Consider the following 22754-nt stretch of genomic DNA (forward strand, 5'->3'; position numbering starts at 1 on the left):
GGTAATTCAAACTCTAGGGTTCTATTTAATTCAAAGCTCTAGGGTTCTCAATTCAAAGCTTTAGGGTATTCTGTCATTCAAAGCTCTAGGGTTCTCCTTAATTTAAATTCTAGGAGTCTCTTTAATTCAAAGATCTAGGGTTCTCTGTAATTCAAAGCTCTATGGTTCTCTGTAATTCAAACTTTAGGGTTCTATTTAATTCAAATATCTAGGGTTTTCTTTAATTCAAAATTCTAAGGTTCTTTGTAATTTAAAGTTATAGGGTTCTCTCATTCTACAATGTTGCTGCAGGTTCAGGACCAGTGATGTCTAGTTATGCCTCTGAGCATTATCCTCTCCAGCATCAAATGAAGCTGAACATAAATCTCAAAAACATTTTTATGAAAATATAAAAAAAAACACTTTTGTTGAAACTCAGCTCTTTTCCATGTGAGAATATCTATGTAAGCTCAGGAGCATGCACAAGTCTTGAGCACTACATGGCAACAATAGCCCATATTCAATAAAGACTTGTTCATGGAACTATTATCTTGCTGGAAAAATATTGCTGTAACATATGATATGAAACCCAAAAATGTTTGTGATTCAGACAGAACATATAATTTTAAAAATGCTTTCAATGTACTTTTATTAGCAAATTTGCTTTGTTCCCATGACATTCTGTGTTGAAGAGATACCTAGGTAGGCATCTGGTTCACTGCATGGCAGGAAATAGTGCTGCCATCTAGTGTTCTCACAAATGCATATCATTTTTGGAAAACTGCTTCCATATAGTGCTCCAGAAATGGGCCGGCTTCTAAGCTTATGCCCTTGCTTTTCAACCAAAGATACCAAGGGAACAAAGACAAAATATGAGAGTAAATTAGAAAGTAGTTTCAAATTGCATGTTCTATCTGAGTCATTAAATAAAAAATGTGGATTTGACATCTCTTTAAGCAAATATGCCTAGTATAGCCATCATTCCTATATATTATTTACCAGTTATCAGGCTGTATTCAGATTACAATAGGTTCATCTCACACATAGAAACAATGATTTCCTTTACACACTGTACAAAAGAGGTGACTTTAAAACAATTGAATTGGTCATTGTATAAGTAAGTTTCAGATGGATTCTCAGTTTTGATTCCAATAACAAGTGAGGTTGTAGCAGTCTGAATCATTTTGGTTTGTGATAACCTGAAAAACACTCTACCCATATTAGCCGAAACTGAAACCTTGTTGTTGGGAGCAGATATTGGAAATATTGTAATCGGACGCAAAGTCATAAAAGAAAACTTTGAAAAAATTCAATAAAAAAAATAAAAAAAAATATCAAGACAACCTAATATGTGAGACGCAATACTCTATAAACAGATTCTCTATAAATTCCACTTGCTTCAATGAGTTTAGGAGAAAAATCTCAACCACACATCAAGAACTCCCCAAAACACTCATGACCAGTATCTGCTCTGGTTCTCATTCTAGCCAGCGATACACTCAAATGCACTTTGTTCTCATGGTATATGCATGGTTGCATATGTAAATATCCTCAACAGCAATGCACTACTGGGAGTTAATCTAGTGAAAAAATAGAAAAAGACAGCACAACTCTGATTCAAGGTTTAAAGGGTCAGTAAACTCAGTCGATGTTAAAGATAACTATAAACTCCGATATATACTTACAATTTAACAGCATAGTGCAGTTATCGATAAAATAGATTCAAACATGTTTTATTCCATTTTTATTTTTGCATCCTAACCGTTTATTTTTGTCCGTTCTCCAACCCCTCCACGGCGTCCCCAAAGTGGGTGGTATAGACTTACTCTGTACTTCCCACATGTAAATTATGTGACGTAACTCTATCCTCCCACAAAAGCTCGATCACGCTTGTGACTATTAGATGCAATATTGTAAGCATCGAACGCTTAGCATGGACGTCTGATTGGGGGCATGCGCAGAACGCAAGCAGGAGAAGATGAAGTCATTGTGCGCGCGCTGTCAAACAAGGTAAATAGCTCGACCGATATAAACGTTATTGGGTAAATGGAAATTCTTGAAATATATGAAAAAAAAGCGGCGGTAGAGAAGGCAGACTGTGAATACACAAGCGGTACAACTTTCAATATAAATTAGATAACTAAAAAAAAAAAGTTTTGAATAATTTGATGAATGAAAGTCTACTTAAATACATGTTGCATATTTAAAAATTGCAATTGAAATTTGGAGTATACTGTCCCTTTAATAAATAACAATAGATTGCTTCTCTAAAACAATAAAAGTTGCACTCACAAGCGTCATCAAGCGTATAAAATGATAACAGTAGTCCTGGTAAAAACCACTAGCCATCTCCCACTTTCCTCGCTTAAAAACTGTATCCAAGAGATTAAGGGGAATAGTTGGCATCTATGCGGTAGGTACAAATATTCTGATCACGTGGGTACTGACTGCTTTGTTATGTATCTCCAACGTGTCCTGTTTGTCAGTCACGTGCTTACGCTTGATGACATTAGTTTTAATGTAAATGCAACTTTTATTGTTTTTAGGAGTTGCGCTGTCTTTCTATTTTTTCACTAGATTGGCTTTGATTGAGACAGGCTACAAACAGATCTGTAGATGTGAAAGATAAAAAAAGAAGGCGCCACCATGGTGCACAATCAGATGATTCAAACACGCCAAATGTACAAGTAAGACCGTACTTACAAGCTGTATGACACTTGAGAAGTGTCACAAATGCCTTCTGGACTGTTGGGAGTCGTCCAGCTAACTCACACTGATGGATGTCAGAGCAGCTCTGAAGCGTGGGAGCGGCGACAGGCTAACAGCATGCAGTGACTAGCCACAAGCTCAGCGCCAAGCCGGATCGTTCACTGGTGTTAATGGATACACCAGTAAAAGTAGATACACTCTTGGATACAATGTATCAAAATGAATCCAAATGTTGAATAAAATTGTAGATAGTATGATTGAAAAAGATGATGGTTCGTGGCAAAAGTCTAGTAAAAACAAACAGACTTTATTTGAAGTATAGCAGCACAACGTTTCTCGGTCTTTCCTGACCGTTTCCTCAGGTGCAATATACAAAATGATTAAAACCACAAACTTTTATTGCCGAGTTTTCGGCGTCTTCTAAAGTGAACAGCGCATGCGTGGAGGTGTGACCACTACAAGAGCTACCATTGGTTGTCATTGTCCAATGTTAGAGGGAATACTTTTCAAGCCTCTATGCGATGTGCACAGCATGAGTAAAAAACTGCCACTCGTGTCATATATGCAAAATCGTGCAGGATAAAATTGCACAGGCACTATTATAAGGGGTATATAAAATATAAAATACGCATAGAGGAAATAAGTCTATGTCCATATAAGTAGTATAAATACGAGAATGTAAATGATATATGTATATGTTTTTATCAATGGGAAACTCTAAGTGGTGACACCAATCGCGCACACTAAAAATAAACATAAAGCAGGTAAAACTAAAATATCTATCAATCCGGATAACAAATAATATAATATTTGCAGGATAATGCATCACAATACAGTAAATATTAGCCTCATATGAGAGACCTAAAGTTAAAGATTTCTATAGCATAGAACGTAAAAAAATGCGAAGGTGTACACAACAATAAATTATGAAACTGAATAAATAAATAAAAGGTGCAGATAAAATTTACTAGTAAAACATATTTATAAATGGTATGCAAATAAATTATCTAGCTATACATGCATATATGTACCTATGCACGTCTCGTATCTCATGAGTATGGCTGAAACCACAACCCATAAGGCACCCCACATGAACTACGATATATCTATCCCTATCTATATAGATATAACAATCATGTTATATCTATATTATATTTGCATATATAATATGCAAATATAATATCTAGCTATACATGCAAATATGCATCTATAACTGCTCATATCTCATGAGTATGGCTGAAACCACAACCCATAAGGCATCAAACATGGAATACGTTATATCAATCCATCGTCAATAATGTTGTATCTATATTAATTTTCACATAAGGCAATGGTGGTAGAAGTCATCATAAAGATACCATCAGCAAAATATATGTTAAAAAATATATTAAAAAACTAGTTAAAAGCTGCCATATCGATATTGGCATTGAGACCACCAGGGGACAAACTTTTGAGTTTCCAAATCCAAAAGGTCTCCCTTTGTCTCAAATGTAAAAACCTGTTCCTGCCCCACTTGGGTAGGATCTGTTCTAATGGGAATATAGAAAAACAATCAGTAGGTGAAGAGTGGCAAAGACTGGCATGTTTGGGGATACTATGGTTTTTGATATTGTTGTCTATGTTTCTTTTGTGTTCCCCCCACCTCTTTGAAGAGTGGCAAAGACTGGCACAAACAGATCTGTCCCAGTAACATCAGCACTCTGATACGAGGATTGTTTGAAAGTGAAACGCCAGACTCCAAGAGGAATGATCGATATATCACTCACGTTTTTATTATTATTACGGGACTGGTTATTTAAGTGTGCTTTTCCACATATTTTGAGACATATGCAGTTCTATTAGTTGTGGTATAGCTATCCTTTATTAGGAGTCACATGACATTTAGAAGCTTTTATTATTGTTGTTTTTAATTTGTTTAATCTTTTTATTATTTGTTTCTTTTAATAGAAAGTATTTTTTTTACCATTGCAAATTTAATTTAACCACTGGGTAGTTCCATACAATGAAGCGCTCTGTTTTGTCCCTAAAAGTGCTTTGTACTACTGGGAGTTAGCTGGTGATTGGTGGCTCCACGCATTTCGCTCACTAGATGTAATCAGCTAGCCCCCAGTAGTGCATTGCTGCTCAGAAGCTGATTTTAACTCTGCGTTTAATGCCTTTGCAGGGGTTAAACAAACCGTTATCTGCAAGCAATAGTGCAATAATTAGTTTTAAGTCCCCTCAGCAGCCGGTTATACATACAGTACTCAAGACACATGCACATTCCTGAGCCTACGTCAGTATGCTCTAATTAAATAAGCTGATTCAACAAAACACTCAAAGAGAAATAGGAAAATGTAATACTGAAACTGGAAAAGTTTATCTCCCCTATTTTACTAAAAGTAGAGTTTGCAATTCTGCAATCATAAGTTAAAGGTATAGGAAAGTCAAAATGAAACTTGCATGATTCAAATAGAGCATGTTACTTTAAGACACTTTTAAATTCACTTCTATTTTCAAATGTGCTTTGTTCTCTTGGTATCCCTTGTTGATCAAAGAATATGCACATATCCTACACTAGTGGGAGCTAGCTCCTGATTGGTGCCTGCACACATTTGTCTCTTGTGATTGGCTAACTAGATGTGTTCAGCTAGCTGCCAGTAGTGCAATGCTGTTCCTTCAGCAAAGGATAACTTTAATAGAAGTAAATTGGAAAGTTGTTTAAAATGTAAGAAAATCATGGGGTTTCCTGTCCCTTTAAGGCCTTACTTTTTTCACTCTTAGCATTGTAACGTTAAGATTCTAATAATATATCCCATCACATTAACCCAAACACAAGTTTTACTCAGTGACACTAAAGTCATTAAACCTTCATGATTCAGATAAAGCATACACATTTAACCCTTAAAAACAGCCGACAAGCCCTTCACATCCGCTGTTATTGTCACTCACAATTAAATAGCGTGACGCGTGATAACAATGGAAAGACTGCGCTATTTCTGAAATGGAGTGAGGTATGTAGTAATAGTGCATCTTGCCGCTGTTGTTGAGACCTGAGCTATTACAGGACTGAAAATCCCTTAAAGGAATAGTCTAGTCAAAATTAAACTTTTATGATTCAGACAGAGCAGGCAACTTTCTTATTTACTCCTATTATCACATTTTCTTCATTCTCTTGGTATCTTTATTTGAAAAGGCAAGAATGTAAGCTTAGGAGCCAGCCCATTTTTGGTTCAGCACCTGGGTAGCACTTTCTAATTGTTGTCTAAATGTAGCCACCAATCAGCAAGCGCTACCCAGGTGCTGAACCAAAAATGGGCCAGCTTCTAAGCTTACATTCAAATAAAGATACCAAGAGAATGAAGAAAAATTGATAATAGGAGTAAATTAGAAAGTTGCTTAAAACCGGTGCTCTATCTGAATCATGAAAGTTTAAATCTGATTAGACTATTTCTTTAAGCATGCGGGATGTGTAGGCTACATCCATGTGGTTAAAGGGTTAAAAAACTTCTACCCTTATAAAAATGTGCACAATCTTTTTCTATTTACACTTTCTGATGCACCAGCATCTACTGAGCATGTGCAACAGCTTACAGTATATACTTAAATACATTTGTGATTGCCTGGTGGGTATCGGTGGCAGGGAAAATGGAATTACCTTTGAAATTTGTCATAAAAAAAAAAAATCTGCTGCTTTTTTTGAAATTCAGACGGTTATTGCATTGTCTATTTATTTTACATTTGTTGATTTTGTAATTCTCCTGTATTTAATGTAGAATATATTAAACAGAACACACGCTGTATACATTGTGCTGGGCATGTAGCTAAACAAAATAATTCATGAGATGTAAACCTTCAGGCTAATTTGTAACACACTGTGATTTATTAGTGCACAGGGCTGAACATTATTATGCAGAAATCAAACATTAGCGAATAATCACGTTTAAAAAAAAAAAGTCTAGAACGATATACAGCCAAGAAAGAAACTTTATAAATCCCTCGGTCACAGGAACCCTGTGTGGCTGCCAGGAAAAACTAATGGCAACAATCTTGGCATGGCCAGTACAGAATATATTTCTTTGTTGTATATTTTGAGTTTCTAAAAAGTATAGTTGCGGGCGCATTACATTGCTAATAAGAACTTTCTGGAGAATATAAAAAAGAAAGCAATTGTAAGAAAAAGAAAAAATCATAGTGTAAATGGTGAACAGTTATGCTTGACGGGATCTGGAAAATTAAACTTTTTTTTAAATTTTGCATAATACATTTCAGCAATAATGCACTGCATTTCAAAAAGTCTGCATATACACATTTAATTACTATTAATTTATAGCAACATACCCCTTAAAAAGCCTCTTGAGAGTATTGTCTATCTAATCCCATTTGATTTGACCAATTATGGACAGATATAAACAAATTCCTGCACTGTGTAGCATGTTGCAGGGTCAGTTCTGGAACTATAGAATGTATTCCAGATTCTCTGGGGCAGTGAAAACATTTGCAGAAATAGTGAGCAAAATACATAAAGGTCACTGCAAATTATTTTTTACTAATCATAATTAAACCTAAGGAACCTAATTTTTTAGTTTAAAGGGACAGTCTACTCCAGAATTGTTATTGTTTGAAAAGATAGATAATTTCTTTATTACTGATTCCCCAGTTTTGCATAACCAACACTTTTATATTAATATACTTTAGACCTCTGTGATTACCTTAAATCTAAGCGTCTGCAGACTGCCCCCCTTATATCAGTTCTTTTGACAGACTTGCATTTTATCCAATTAGTGAAGACTCATAAATAACTCCACGGGAGAGAGCACAATGTTATCTATATGACACACATGAACTATCACTGTCTAAATGTGAAAAACTGTCAAAATGTTCTGAGATAAGAGGCGGCCTTCAAAGGCTTATAAATTAGCATGTGAGCCTACCAGTACCAAGGTTTAGATTTCAACAAAGAACACCAAAAGAACAAAGTAAATTTGATCATAAAAATAAATTGGAAAGTTTATTAAAATTATATGCCCTATCTATCTGAATCATGAAAGTTTAATTTTGACTAGACTGTCCCTTTAATGTCCCTTTTATTTGTTCAATTTTTACTTTTGGACTTTTGTTGTGAAAAAAATTGATGCTCATCAGTAAATATTTTAATGCCCTTTTGTTAACTTTGTGAGCATCTGGTGTGATCTGAGTGCTATTTATTTTCTTTCTGTCTAATTAATTCCTGTTGACATATCAGTTGAGAGTCACTAGGATATAAAAGTCCAATATTTAAATGTGCTGCGCAAGTTCAGCTCTAACATTTACAGAAACCAATCAACTCTAAGACCTTGCTGCAGCCTCAAATTTATAATCAGAATCTAAACACGCACAATATTACAAACACAACAGGAGCACTGAGCTGGACCGCGCTGTCACATCTGATCATAAAAGAAAAAAATCAGTTTTTTTTGTTTGATGAAAATCAAAATGAAACGTTAAAGGTGCGTAAAACACAACACTAATGTTTGCTATGAACTGTTTTTATGGTAATAGATAATTGATACTGCACATTTAAAAAAAATCCAATTTACTTCAATTATCAAATTTGCCTCATTCTCTTGGTATTCTGGGTGAGCCAATGACAATAGGCATACAGTATAAGTACAGTCACCAATCAGCAGCTAGCTCCCAGTAACACATTGCTGTACCTAAGCTTACCTAGGTATGATTTTCATCAAAGTATACCAAGAGAATAAAGTAAATTACATAATTCAAGTAAATTGGAAAGTTTTGTGCCTCTACATTTGTAATCAGAAAACAATTTCCTTCTTTGCTTTGGGCAGCTAGTACAGTACTTGTATTACTATTACAGTGGTAGCTGAGTAGGTGTCTCTATACAAGCAATACAGCTGCTTAGGGAGTGTAGAAAAAAGTGAGCTGTGTGGGGAAGGAACAATGCTATATTATCATACAGCTAATAACAGAAAACCAAGGCAAGCATCGAAGGGCAGTGGACCCTGTATGTCAACCGACTGCAGTCTGCATGTATCTTTACACACCTGCTTGAGTGTGTAATGCTGCCCCCTTGTCTCAGGCAAGAGCAATTACCCCGGGGAGCATGTCTGGGATGAAAAGTGAGGTGGTGGAGAGTATATGACCCAGCAGACTGGCGACTGCTGCTTGCTACATTGCAGGAAGCAGTGTCACATGCATGAGTCTCCCCCACAAGGCCTCACACTGCTTAGTACATTGAGCCCATATACTTGCAGGGTCGCACTAGTTCTAAAATTAAATGCTCTACTAAAATTAGAGAATGTGCATTTTGCACTATACTGACCCTTTAATTAGACTGTTTACATACTGCCTAAGTACTCCCCTTTAATAACACGCTGCACAGGGTATCACTGAGGACCTGCACTAATTATAAAAATGCTAAAGTATTTTCTGGTTTTGTAGCTGTCATTCTACTATGTATACATATTGGGCCCCATTACATATGCGGCATCGCCCGCAAAAGCCGCCGACGCCGTTTTTTGCGATGTTTTGGTTTCCTATATGCAGCAAGTATATTTCACCCATCGCCCGCAATTTTTACTCTCATAAGCTAACATGGGATTGTGGCGCAAATCGGTATCCAATATTCAGCACAAGGACTTAAGTGGCGAAAATGGAGAAATCTTACTCAATTTTTACCTCGCCGTACAAGGTAGCCACAGCAAGCCTTGCACTGAGTATCGGAGCACCGTAACTCCCGAAAATGCCTGCAAAAATAAACTAACACCTAACGCATGTGCAATATCTATCTACCTGTCAACCGCAATCCCCCACCGCAATAAATAATAAAGTGTATTAACCCCTATATGCGCCATCAAACCCACACCGCAAGTAATAACTAAATTATTAACCCCTAAATCTGCCAGCCCCAACATCGCAAACTACCTATTAAAACTGTTAACCCCTAATCCGCCATTAACCCACAATGCAAACTACCTATTAAAGTATTAACCCCTAAACCACCAAAGCCCACAACGCAATAAACCTATCAAAGTATTAACCCCTAAACAGCCAAAGCCCACAACGCAATAAACCTATCAAAGTATTAACCCCTAAACCACCAAAGCCCACAACGCAATAACCCTATCAAAGTATTAACCCCTAAACTGCCAAAGCCCACAACACAATAAACCTATCAAAGTATTAACCCCTAAACCGTTAAAGCCCACAACGCAAAAAAATAAATTACTAAGCCCCTAACCTAACACCCCCTAACCTAACACCCCTTAAATGTACCCAAATTACCTACATTACAAAATACTAAAGTTACTATTAAAATTAATGACACTACTTTAAAAATAAAAATAAACTAAGTATAAATTAAAGGGACTGTCAAGTCAAAAAATTCTGGTGTAGACTGTCCCTTTAAGCTACAATTACAGAAAATAAAAACAATCTAAGATTACAGAAAATAAAAAACTAAATTATAACATTTTAAAAAATTATACCTAATCCCTATGAAAATAAAAAAGCCCCCCCCCCCAAATAAAAACACCCCTTACTCTAAGAATAAACTACCAGTAGCCCTTAAAAGGGCTTTTTTCAGGGCATTGCCCCAAGATAATTAGCTCTTTTACATCAAAATACACAAAGTCCCCCCTAACAGTAAATCCCCCCCACCCACCAAACCCCCCAAAATAAAAGAACCTAACACTAAAAAACCTAAACTACCCATTGCACTGAAAAGGGCATTTGTTTGGGAAATGCCCTTAAAAGGGCATTTAGCTCTTTTACTGCCCATCCCTAATCTAAATAAAACAAACTCCCCCAAAAAAACCTTAAAAAACCTAAGTCTAACCCCCAGGTTGATACTCACCATTCCCGAAAGTCTGGCAGAGAAGGTCCCATGCGGTGAAGGCTTCTTCCAAGCGGCGACCTCTTCATCCAGGAACAATCCAGAGAAAAGGGGGGAGCTGAAGACCAGCGACCCTGTAACTGAAGACCAGCGACCGCGGAGCCATGGAGCGTGGAGGATCCTCTTCGTACGATCACCGCCATACACTGGATAGAGAATTCAAGGTACGCGATTAAAAATGGCATCCCTTGGATTCCTATTGGCTGATTTGATTCTTCAAATTCAAATCCGCAAATAGGATGAAAGCTACTCAAGTCCTATTGGCTGTTCAAATCAGCCAATAGGATGAGAGCTACTGAAATTCTATTGGCTGATTTGAATAGCCAATAGAATTACTGTTAGGGGGGGACTGTTAGGGGGGACTTTGTGTATTTTGATGTAAAAGAGCTGATTATCTTGGGGCAATGCCCTGCAAAAAGCTCTTTTAAGGGCTACTGGTAGTTTATTCTTAGAGTAGGGGGTGTTTTTATTTTGGGGGAGCTTTTTTATTTTCATAGGGATTAGGTATAATTTTTAAAAATTTGTTAATTTTGTTTTTTATTTTATGTTATCTTAGATTTTTTTATTTTCTGTAATTGTATCTTAAAGGGACAGTCTATACCAGAATTTTAATTTTGACTAGACTGTCCCTTTAATTTATACTTAGTTTATTTTTATTTTTAAAGTAGTGTTAAGTTCTTTTATTTTAATAGTAACTTTAGTATTTTGTAATTTAGGTAATTTGGGTACATTTAGCGGGTGTTAGGTTAGGGGGCTTAGTAATTTATTTATTTGTGTTGTGGGCTTTGGGGGTTTAGGGGTTAATACTTTGATACATTTATTGTGTTGTGGGCTTTGGCGGTTTAGGGGCTAATACTTTGATAGGTTTATTGCTTTGTGGGTTAATGGTGGATTAGGGGTTAATAGTTTAATTAGGCATATTGCGTTGTGGGGGGTTGTCGGTTTAGGAATTAATACATTTATTATTAGTTGTGAGAGGGGGGGATTGCGGATGTAGAGGTTTTACGCGTCTGGCTTATTTTTGGGAGGCATGTTAGACTTTTACGGGAGATTAGATTTTTTTTTTTTACTTTTCTTAGGCGCCGGCAGTTTCTAAAGTGCCGTAAGTCACTAGCGACTCCAGAAATTTGTATTTACACTCACTTCTGCACATCGCTAGTTTATCCGACTTACGGCACTTTATGAACTGCTGGCGGGGTTTATTGGATACCCCGATTAGTGAGGTGAAATTACGGGTGGCACGGGTTGCAGCGCTTGCGCTGAAGCCTGCGCTGTATACGTAATCTCTCCCAAAATGGTACTGAAACAATACCAAAAAAAAAAAAGTTTAGTTGCAGTTCCCTTTAAACCTTTGAGTGCTAAGCACTTTCCCACCTGGGTGCTAAGCTGTTTAAAGGTTGTAATGGCTGGTTATCGATCATGCACTTGTAATGGCTGGTTATCGATCATGCGCTTGTAATGGCTGGTTATTGATCATGCGCTTGTAATGGCTGGTTATCGATCATGCGCTTGTAATGGCTGGTTATCGATCATGCACTTGTAATGGCTGGTTCTTGATCATGCATTTGTAATGGCTGGTTATCGATCATGCACTTGTAATGGCTGGTTATTGATCATGCACTTGTAATGGCTGGTTATTGATCATGCACTTGTAATGGCTGGTTATTGATCATGCGCTTGTAATGGCTGGTTATCGATCATGCGCTTGTAATGGCTGGTTATTGATCATGCACTTGTAATGGCTGGTTCTTGATCATGCATTTGTAATGGCTGGTTATTGATCATGCACTTGTAATGGCTGGTTCTTGATCATGCATTTGTAATGGCTGGTTATTGATCATGCGCTTGTAATGGCTGGTTATTGATCATGCACTTGTAATGGCTGGTTATTGATCATGCACTTGTAATCGCTGGTTATTGATCATGCACTTGTAATGGCTGGTTATTGATCATGCACTTGTAATGGCTGGTTATTGATCATGCACTTGTAACGGCTGGTTATTGATCATGCGCTTGTAATGGCTGGTTATTGATCATGCACTTGTAATGGCTGGTTATCGATCATGCACTTGTAATGGCTGGTTATCGATCATGCGCTTGTAATGGCTGGTTATCGATCATGCACTTGTAATGGCTGGTTATCGATCATGCACTTGTAATGGCTGGTTATCGATCATGCATTTGTAATGGCTGGTTATCGATCATGCACTTGTAATGGCTGGTTATTGATCATGCACTTGTAATGGCTGGTTATTGATCATGCGCTTGTAATGGCTGGTTATTGATCATGCACTTGTAATCGCTGGTTCTTGATCATGCACTTGTAATGGCTGGTTCTTGATCATGCACTTGTAATGGCTGGTTATTGATCATGCACTTGTAATGGCTGGTTATTGATCATGCACTTGTAAAGGCTGGTTATTGATCATGCGCTTGTAATGGCTGGTTATTGATCATGCGCTTGTAATGGCTGGTTATTGATCATGCGCTTGTAATGGCTGGTTATTGATCATGAGCTTGTAATGGCTGGTTATTGATCATGCGCTTGTAAACGGGCTATTTTTTCCCCCTTTTTTAAAGGGGGCGTGCAATAAATTAGCACTCCACTTGTAACCTTTTATAGAAGTAGACTGGGAATTATCAAGTATAACCATTTCTCTTGTTAACAGTTTACTGAGGTAAGATCAGGAGTGTGCACTGAGCCTATCACAGTATGCTCTCATATAAAGGGGCTGAGTTTCAACAAAGGATAATGAGAGAAAGAAGTCAATTTAGTAATAGAAGTAAATTAGAAAAGTATTTTTTTTAATTATTAGCTCTGCCGGGACCATTAACATTTCATTTTGACTTGTGTATCGTTTTTAACAAAAACCTGACTTTCAAGCAACTTTTTACAAGATTTTTACATCCCCACATCCACCAACATTAAGCTCTTAAAACTTCTTTGTGCAGTTATATTTTTTTTTTATTTAAATGCTACATTTTTTATTGTATTATTACCAACACTACACTGAAATTTGGGGGCATTTGGGGCACATTTATAAAATTAACCAGAGATCTTATCTCTGGCTAATTTTTGAAGAGCTAATTGCTACCGCCAGTTCGCAGTAGCAATAACCAGCCACTTGTAATGGCTGGTTATTGATCATGCACTTGTAATGGCTGGTTATTGATCATGCACTTGTAATGGCTGGTTATTGATCATGCACTTGTAATGGCTGGTTATCGATCATGTGCTTGTAATGGCTGGTTATTGATCATGCACTTGTAATGGCTGGTTCTTGATCATGCATTTGTAATGGCTGGTTATTGATCATGCATTTGTAATGGCTGGTTATTGATCATGCACTTGTAATGGCTGGTTATTGATCATGCACTTGTAATGGCTGGTTATTGATCATGCACTTGTAATGGCTGGTTATTGATCATGCACTTGTAATGGCTGGTTATTGATCATGCGCTTGTAATGGCTGGTTCTTGATCATGCGCTTGTAATGGCTGGTTATTGATCATGCACTTGTAATGGCTGGTTATTGATCATGCGCTTGTAATGGCTGGTTATTGATCATGCGCTTGTAATGGCTGGTTATTGATCATGCGCTTGTAAACGGGCTATTTTTCCCCCTTTTTTAAAGGGGGCGTGCAATAAATTAGCACTCCACTTGTAACCTTTTATAGAAGTAGACTGGGAATTATCAAGTATAACCATTTCTCTTGTTAACAGTTTACTGAGGTAAGATCAGGAGTGTGCATTGAGCCTATCACAGTATGCTCTCATATAAAGGGGCTGAGTTTCAACAAAGGATAATGAGAGAAAGAAGTCAATTTAGTAATAGAAGTAAATTAGAAAAGTGTTTTTTTTAATTATTAGCTCTGCCGGGACCATTAACATTTCATTTTGACTTGTGTATCGTTTTTAACAAAAACCTGACTTTCAAGCAACTTTTTCCAAGATTTTTACTTTTCTATTTGGTAACTGTAACTGTAGGTTGTATGATGGTTTACAGAAAATTCCTCCACTTTTGTGTTTACATTTGTTTGTTTTTTTGGCAATAAAAATGACTGCGGTAATATATACCAAAAACAAAAAGACTGTCAGGTGTTACTTGTCATGTTCACGTCTTCTCCTGCCCAGATAAACTGGATCATTTAATCATGGAATGCGCTGAGGCGAGGCGTTATTTCTAACATCAATACAATTGTATCAGGTAAACTCAATGAGCTCATGTTCTACCCCTCTCTGCATTGATGGATATCAGCAGCGATTCTCTTGGTTTTAAAATGTGACAGGGACATTATGTATATAAAAGGGAAAAAAATCTAAAGTAAATATACACTCACACCCCAAATCCGGGATTTAGTTTGCTGTTGTCATTTTGGATTAGACAGCTTGCTGTTGTTATTTTGGATTAGACAGTTTGCTGTTATTTTGGATTAGACAGTTTGCTGCTGTCATTTTGGATTAGACAGTTTGCTGCTGTCAATTTGGATTAGACAGCTTGCTGCTGTTATTTTATATTAGACAGTTTGCTGCTGGTATTTTGGATTAGACAGTTTGCTGTTGTCATTTTGGATTAGACAGCTTGCTGCTGTTATTTTGGATTAGACAGACTGCTGCTGTTATTTTGGATTAGACATCTTGCTGCTGTTATTTTGGAGTAGACAGCTTGCTGCTGTTATGAATTAGACAGTTTGCTGCTGTTATTTTATATTAGACAGTTTGCTGCTGCTATTTTGGATTAGACAGTTTGCTGCTGTTATTTTATATTAGACAGTTTGCTGCTGTTATTTTGGATTACACAGTTTGCTGTTGTTATTTTATATTAGACAGTTTGCTGCTGCTATTTTGGATTAGACAGTTTGCTGCTGCTATTTTGGATTAGACAGTTTGCTGCTGCTATTTTGGATTAGACAGTTTTCTGCTGCTATTTTGGATTACACAGTTTGCTGCTGTTATTTTATATTAGACAGTTTGCTGCTGTTATTTTATATTAGACAGTTTGCTGCTGTTATTTTTTATTAGACAGTTTGCTGCTGCTATTTTGGATTACACAGTTTGCTGCTGTTTTTTTATATTAGACAGTTTGCTGCTGTTATTTTGGATTACACAGTTTGCTGCTGTTATTTTATTTTATACAGTTTGCTGCTGTTATTTTGGATTAGACAGTTTGCTGCTGTTATTTTATATTAGACAGTTTGCTGCTGTTATTTTATATTAGACAGTTTGCTGCTGTTATTTTATATTAGACAGTTTGCTGCTGCTATTTTATATTAGACAGTTTGCTGCTGCTATTTTGGATTAGACAGTTTGCTGCTGCTATTTTGGATTAGACAGTTTGCTGCTGCTATTTTGGATTAGACAGTTTTCTGCTGCTATTTTGGATTACACAGTTTGCTGCTGTTATTTTATATTAGACAGTTTGCTGCTGTTATTTTATATTAGACAGTTTGCTGCTGTTATTTTATATTAGACAGTTTGCTGCTGTTATTTTATATTAGACAGTTTGCTGCTGCTATTTTGGATTACACAGTTTGCTGCTGTTTTTTTATATTAGACAGTTTGCTGCTGTTATTTTGGATTACACAGTTTGCTGCTGTTATTTTATTTTATACAGTTTGCTGCTGTTATTTTGGATTAGACAGTTTGCTGCTGTTATTTTATATTAGACAGTTTGCTGCTGTTATTTTATATTAGACAGTTTGCTGTTGTTATTTTATATTAGACAGTTTGCTGCTGCTATTTTGGATTAGACAGTTTGCTGCTGTTATTTTATATTAGACAGTTTGCTGCTGCTATTTTGGATTAGACAGTTTGCTGCTGTTATTTTATATTAGACAATTTGCTGCTGTTATTTTATATTAGACAGTTTGCTGCTGCTATTTTGGATTAGACAGTTTGCTGCTGTTATTTTATATTAGACAGTTTGCTGCTGCTATTTTGGATTAGACAGTTTGCTGCTGTTATTTTATATTAGACAGTTTGCTGCTGCTATTTTGGATTAGACAGTTTGCTGCTGTTATTTTATATTAGACAGTTTGCTGCTGCTATTTTGGATTAGACAGTTTGCTGCTGTTTTTTTTATATTAGACAGAATGCTGCTGTAATTGTTTTACATTGTAGTATATTTTCTCATCTACTTTAGGCCATTTACAGACTAATATGTAGCAGGGTTAGGTTTGTAAAGTCTGCAGTTTGCACTTCGAATTCTTAGAATTGTAAAAGCCCCAAAGTTAAATTACATGGCAAAATAAATAATGAAAGTATGATGACATTTTATATATAAATATTATATATGGCAATCTCAGAGTATCTTTGCATGCCCCTTTAAAGCTATATGTTCTTTTGGAGGCCTTCGTGTTGGTTATAATATTAAAGACAACGCAGTAATTGTGCTGCAGGTGACAAAAGTCTTGAACGGAGGTATCACAAGCTCACAATCACTCAGCTGAAGCTTATTCTAGCTGCCATTTTTAATCTTGTCCTGTCCTCATGGTCCAGTGAGCTCGCAGCTCAGGTTTAATCAGCCCTCTTCTCCCAGTCGCCTGCCATCTTCTCGTTATTGTTATCGGCAGAGCTGGAGATGAAGGTCCTAATTACTTTAATTACGGCTGCAATGTGTTGGAAAGGAATGAAAGGCCTCAGACGCTCTCTGTGTTCAAATGAGGCTGTTTAACAGATAGAGGGTAACGTATGAGATTGACAACTTAGGGAGAAAGATGAGATGACTGGAATTTACATCAAAAATACGTAACATATTAGTTCAAGACAATTTGTTTTTATTTGTTTTTATGAAAAAGATGGAAAAGAGATGATAGTCTAGAAAACATTATGCAGTGCATAATAGAAAGTATTTCTAGACCTTTGTTTGGTACTTTAAAAAGACAAAAAAAAGTGAGACTTTAACTTTCAAGAAGCAAACAATAAAAAAAAAGTTTTCCAGTTTACATCACAAATGTAACTTTTTTTAATTTTTTCACAAGAGCATACGTATGTATTCTCAGCTGCATGCACGTTGTAAAGGTACATTACAGTGCAAAATGACATGCTCCATTCATTAGAGCATGTATATTTAGCACTACAAATTGTGGAAGTGTGTTTAATGCCCATAAATGGGTTAAACACATAGTTAAAGTGCAGCTCAGGGGCCGAAGAGAACTGCTGGTCCCAAACGGACACTGCTAGTACAGTGAGCCAATCAGCAGAGGCAGTTGTTAGCCTGGGTCGCTCAGCTGTCGTTGCTTATGGTCTCAACTGCCTTGTGTGCTTGGGACCAGCAGTTTTCTATTTACCTATGTGTTTAACCTCTTGCAGGGTTGGTAGTGCAGCATCTCCTATTCCTCAGTGACTATGTAGCGTGTCCTATTCCTCAGTGACTATGTAGCGTGTCCTATTCCTCAGTGACTATGTAGCGTGTCCTATTCCTCAGTGACTATGTATAATGTCCTATTCCTCAGTGACTATGTAGCATCTCCTATTCCTCAGTGACTATGTAGCATGTCCTATTCCTCAGTGACTATGTAGCGTGTCCTATCCCTCAGTGACTATGTAGCGTGTCCTATCCCTCAGTGACTATGTAGCGTGTCCTATTCCTCAGTGACTATGTATAATGTCCTATTCCTCAGTGACTATGTAGCATCTCCTATTCCTCAGTGACTATGTAGCATCTCCTATTCCTCAGTGACTATGTAGCATCTCCTATCCCTCAGAGACTATGTAGCATGTCCTATTCCTCAGTGACTATGTATAATGTCCTATTCCTCAGTGACTATGTAGCATCTCCTATTCCTCAGTGACTACGTAGCGTGTCCTATTCCTCAGAGACTATGTAGCATCTCCTATTCCTCAGTGACTACCTAGCATCTCCTATTCCTCAGTGACTACGTAGCATGTTCTATTCCTCAGTGACTAAGTAGCATCTCCTATTCCTCAGTGACTATGTAGCATCTCCTATTCCTCAGTGACTATGTAGCATCTCCTATTCCTCAGTGACTATGTAGCATCTCCTATTCCTCAGTGACTACGTAGCGTGTCCTATTCCTCAGAGACTAAGCACCATGTCCTATTCCTCAGTGACTATTTAGTATGTCCTATTCCTCAGTGACTATGTATAATGTCCTATTCCTCAGTGACTATGTATAATGTCCTATTCCTCAGTGACTATGTAGCATCTCCTATTCCTCAGTGACTATGTAGTGTGTCCTATTCCTCAGTGACTATGTAGCGTGTCCTATTCCTCAGTGACTATGTAGCGTGTCCTATTCCTCAGTGACTATGTAGCGTGTCCTATTCCTCAGTGACTATGTATAATGTCCTATTCCTCAGTGACTATGTAGTGTGTCCTATTCCTCAGTGACTATGTAACGTGTCCTATTCATCAGTGACTATGTAGCGTGTCCTATTCATCAGTGACTATGTAGCGTGTCCTATTCCTCAGTGACTTTGTATAATGTTCTATCCCTCAGTGACTATGTAGCATGTTCTATCCCTCAGAGACTATGTAGCATGTCCTATTCCTCAGGGACTATGTAGCATGTTCTATCCCTCAGAGACTATGTAGCATGTTCTATTCCTCAGTGACTATGTAGCATCTCCTATTCCTCAGTGACTATGTAGCATGTTCTATCCCTCAGTGACTATGTAGCATGTTCTATTCCTCAGTGACTATGTAGCATGTTCTATCCCTCAGAGACTATGTAGCGTGTTCTATCCCTCAGTGACTATGTAGCGTGTCCTATCCCTCAGTGACTATGTAGCATGTTCTATCCCTCAGTGACTATGTAGCATGTTCTATCCCTCAGTGACTATGTAGCATGTTCTATCCCTCAGTGACTATGTAGCGTGTCCTATCCCTCAGTGACTATGTAGCATGTTCTATTCCTCAGTGACTATGTAGCATGTTCTATCCCTCAGTGACTATGTAGCGTGTCCTATCCCTCAGTGACTATGTAGCATGTTCTATTCCTCAGTGACTATGTAGCATCTCCTATCCCTCAGTGACTATGTAGCATCTCCTATCCCTCAGAGACTATGTAGCATGTCCTATTCCTCAGTGACTATGTATAATCTCCTATTCCTCAGTGACTATGTAGCATCTCCTATTCCTCAGTGACTATGTAGCATCTCCTATTCCTCAGTGACTATGTAGCATCTCCTATTCCTCAGTGACTATGTAGCATCTCCTATTCCTCAGTGACTATGTAACATCTCTATTCCTCAGTGACTATGTAGCATCTCCTATTCCTCAGTGACTATGCAGCATCTCCTATTCCTCAGTGACTATGTAGCATCTCCTATTCCTCAGTGACTATGCAGCATCTCCTATTCCTCAGTGACTATGTATAATGTCCTATTCCTCAGTGACTATGTAGCATCTCCTATTCCTCAGTGACTATGTAGCATCTCCTATTCCTCAGTGACTATGTAGCATCTCCTATTCCTCAGTGACTATGCAGCATCTCCTATTCCTCAGTGACTATGTATAATGTCCTATTCCTCAGTGACTATGTAACATCTCCTATTCCTCAGTGACTATGTAGCATCTCCTATTCCTCAGTGACTATGTAGCATCTCCTATCCCTCAGTGACTATGTAGCATCTCCTATCCCTCAGAGACTATGTAGCATGTCCTATTCCTCAGTGACTATGTATAATCTCCTATTCCTCAGTGACTATATAGCATCTCCTATTCCTCAGTGACTATGTAGCATCTCCTATTCCTCAGTGACTATGTAGCATCTCCTATTCCTCAGTGACTATGTAGCATCTCCTATTCCTCAGTGACTATGTAACATCTCTATTCCTCAGTGACTATGTAGCATCTCCTATTCCTCAGTGACTATGCAGCATCTCCTATTCCTCAGTGACTATGTAGCATCTCCTATTCCTCAGTGACTATGCAGCATCTCCTATTCCTCAGTGACTATGTATAATGTCCTATTCCTCAGTGACTATGTAGCATCTCCTATTCCTCAGTGACTATGTAGCATCTCCTATTCCTCAGTGACTATGTAGCATCTCCTATTCCTCAGTGACTATGCAGCAGCTCCTATTCCTCAGTGACTATGTATAATGTCCTATTCCTCAGTGACTATGTAACATCTCCTATTCCTCAGTGACTATGTAGCATCTCCTATTCCTCAGTGACTATGTAGCATCTCCTATCCCTCAGTGACTATGTAGCATCTCCTATCCCTCAGAGACTATGTAGCATGTCCTATTCCTCAGTGACTATGTATAATCTCCTATTCCTTAGTGACTATGTAGCATCTCCTATTCCTCAGTGACTATGTAGCATCTCCTATTCCTCAGTGACTATGTAGCATCTCCTATTCCTCAGTGACTATGTAACATCTCTATTCCTCAGTGACTATGTAGCATCTCCTATTCCTCAGTGACTATGCAGCATCTCCTATTCCTCAGTGACTATGTAGCATCTCCTATTCCTCAGTGACTATGCAGCATCTCCTATTCCTCAGTGACTATGTATAATGTCCTATTCCTCAGTGACTATGTAGCATCTCCTATTCCTCAGTGACTATGTAGCATCTCCTATTCCTCAGTGAATATGTAGCATCTCCTATTCCTCAGTGACTATGCAGCATCTCCTATTCCTCAGTGACTATGTATAATGTCCTATTCCTCAGTGACTATGTAACATCTCCTATTCCTCAGTGACTATGTAGCATCTCCTATTCCTCAGTGACTATGTAGCATCTCCTATTCCTCAGTGACTATGTAGCATCTCCTATTCCTCAGTGACTATGCAGCATCTCCTATTCCTCAGTGACTATGTATAATGTCCTATTCCTCAGTGACTATGTAGCATGTCCTATTCCTCAGTGACTATGTAGCATCTCCTATTCCTCAGTGACTATGTAACATCTCTATTCCTCAGTGACTATGTAGCATCTCCTATTCCTCAGTGACTATGCAGCATCTCCTATTCCTCAGTGACTATGTAGCATGTCCTATCCCTCAGAGACTATGTAGCATGTTCTATTCCTCAGTGACTATGTAGTATCTCCTATTCCTCAGTGACTATGTAGCATCTCCTATTCCTCAGTGACTATGTAGCGTGTCCTATTCCTCAGTGACTATGTAGCATCTCCTATTCCTCAGTGACTATGTAGCATGTCCTATTCCTCAGAGACTATGCACCATGTCCTATTCCTCAGTGACTATTTAGTATGTCCTATTCCTCAGTGACTATGTAAAATGTCCTATTCCTCAGTGACTATATATAATGTCCTATTTCTCAGTGACTATGTATAATGTCCTATTCCTCAGTGACTATGTAGCGTGTCCTATTCCTCAGTGCCTACATAGCGTGTCCTATTTCTCAGTGACTATGTATAATGTCCTATTCCTCAGTGACTATGTAGCGTGTCCTATTCCTCAGTGACTATGTAGCGTGTCTTATTCCTCAGTGACTATGTAGCATGTCCTATTCCACAATGACTACGTAGCGTGTCCTATTCCTCAGTGACTACGTAGCATGTCCTATTCCTCAGTGACTACGTAGCATGTCCTATTCCTCAGTGACTACGTAGCATGTCCTATTCCTCAGTGACTACGTAGCATGTCCTACTCCTCAGTGACTACGTAGCATGTGCTATTCCTCAGAGACTATGTAGCATGTCCTATCCCTCAGAGACTATGTAGCATGTCCTATTCCTCAGAGACTATATAGCATGTTCTATTCCTCAGTGACTATGTAGCATGTCCTATCCCTCAGAGACTATGTAGCATGTCCTATTCCTCAGTGACTATGTAGCATGTCCTATTCCTCAGAGACTATGTAGCATGTTCTATTCCTCAGTGACTATGTAGCATGTTCTATTCCTCAGTGACTATGTAGCATGTCCTATCCCTCAGTGACTATGTAGCATGTCCTATTCCTCAGTGACTATGTAGCATGTCCTATTCCTCAGAGACTATGTAGCATGTTCTATCCCTCAGAGACTATGTAGCATGTTCTATTCCTCAGAGACTATGTAGCATATTCTATCCCTCAGAGACTATGTAGCATGTCCTATTCCTCAGAGACTATGTAGCATCTCCTATTCCTCAGAGACTATGTAGCATCTCCTATTCCTCAGTGACTATGTAGCATGTCCTATTCCTCAGTGACTATGTATAATGTCCTATTCCTCAGTGACTATGTAGCATCTCCTATTCCTCAGAGACTAT

The 22754-nt window shown here is 37.9% G+C and overlaps 1 protein-coding gene across 3 annotated transcripts in view; it reads right to left on the reverse strand.

Moving 5' to 3' along the window:
- DGKI (diacylglycerol kinase iota) overlaps positions 1-22754 on the reverse strand; it is a 560838-nt gene that overhangs the window by 219281 nt on the left and 318803 nt on the right. The window lies entirely within an intron of this gene.

The sequence above is a fragment of the Bombina bombina genome, chromosome 6 (genome assembly GCF_027579735.1).
Source record: "Bombina bombina isolate aBomBom1 chromosome 6, aBomBom1.pri, whole genome shotgun sequence".
Lineage (NCBI taxonomy): Eukaryota > Metazoa > Chordata > Amphibia > Anura > Bombinatoridae > Bombina > Bombina bombina.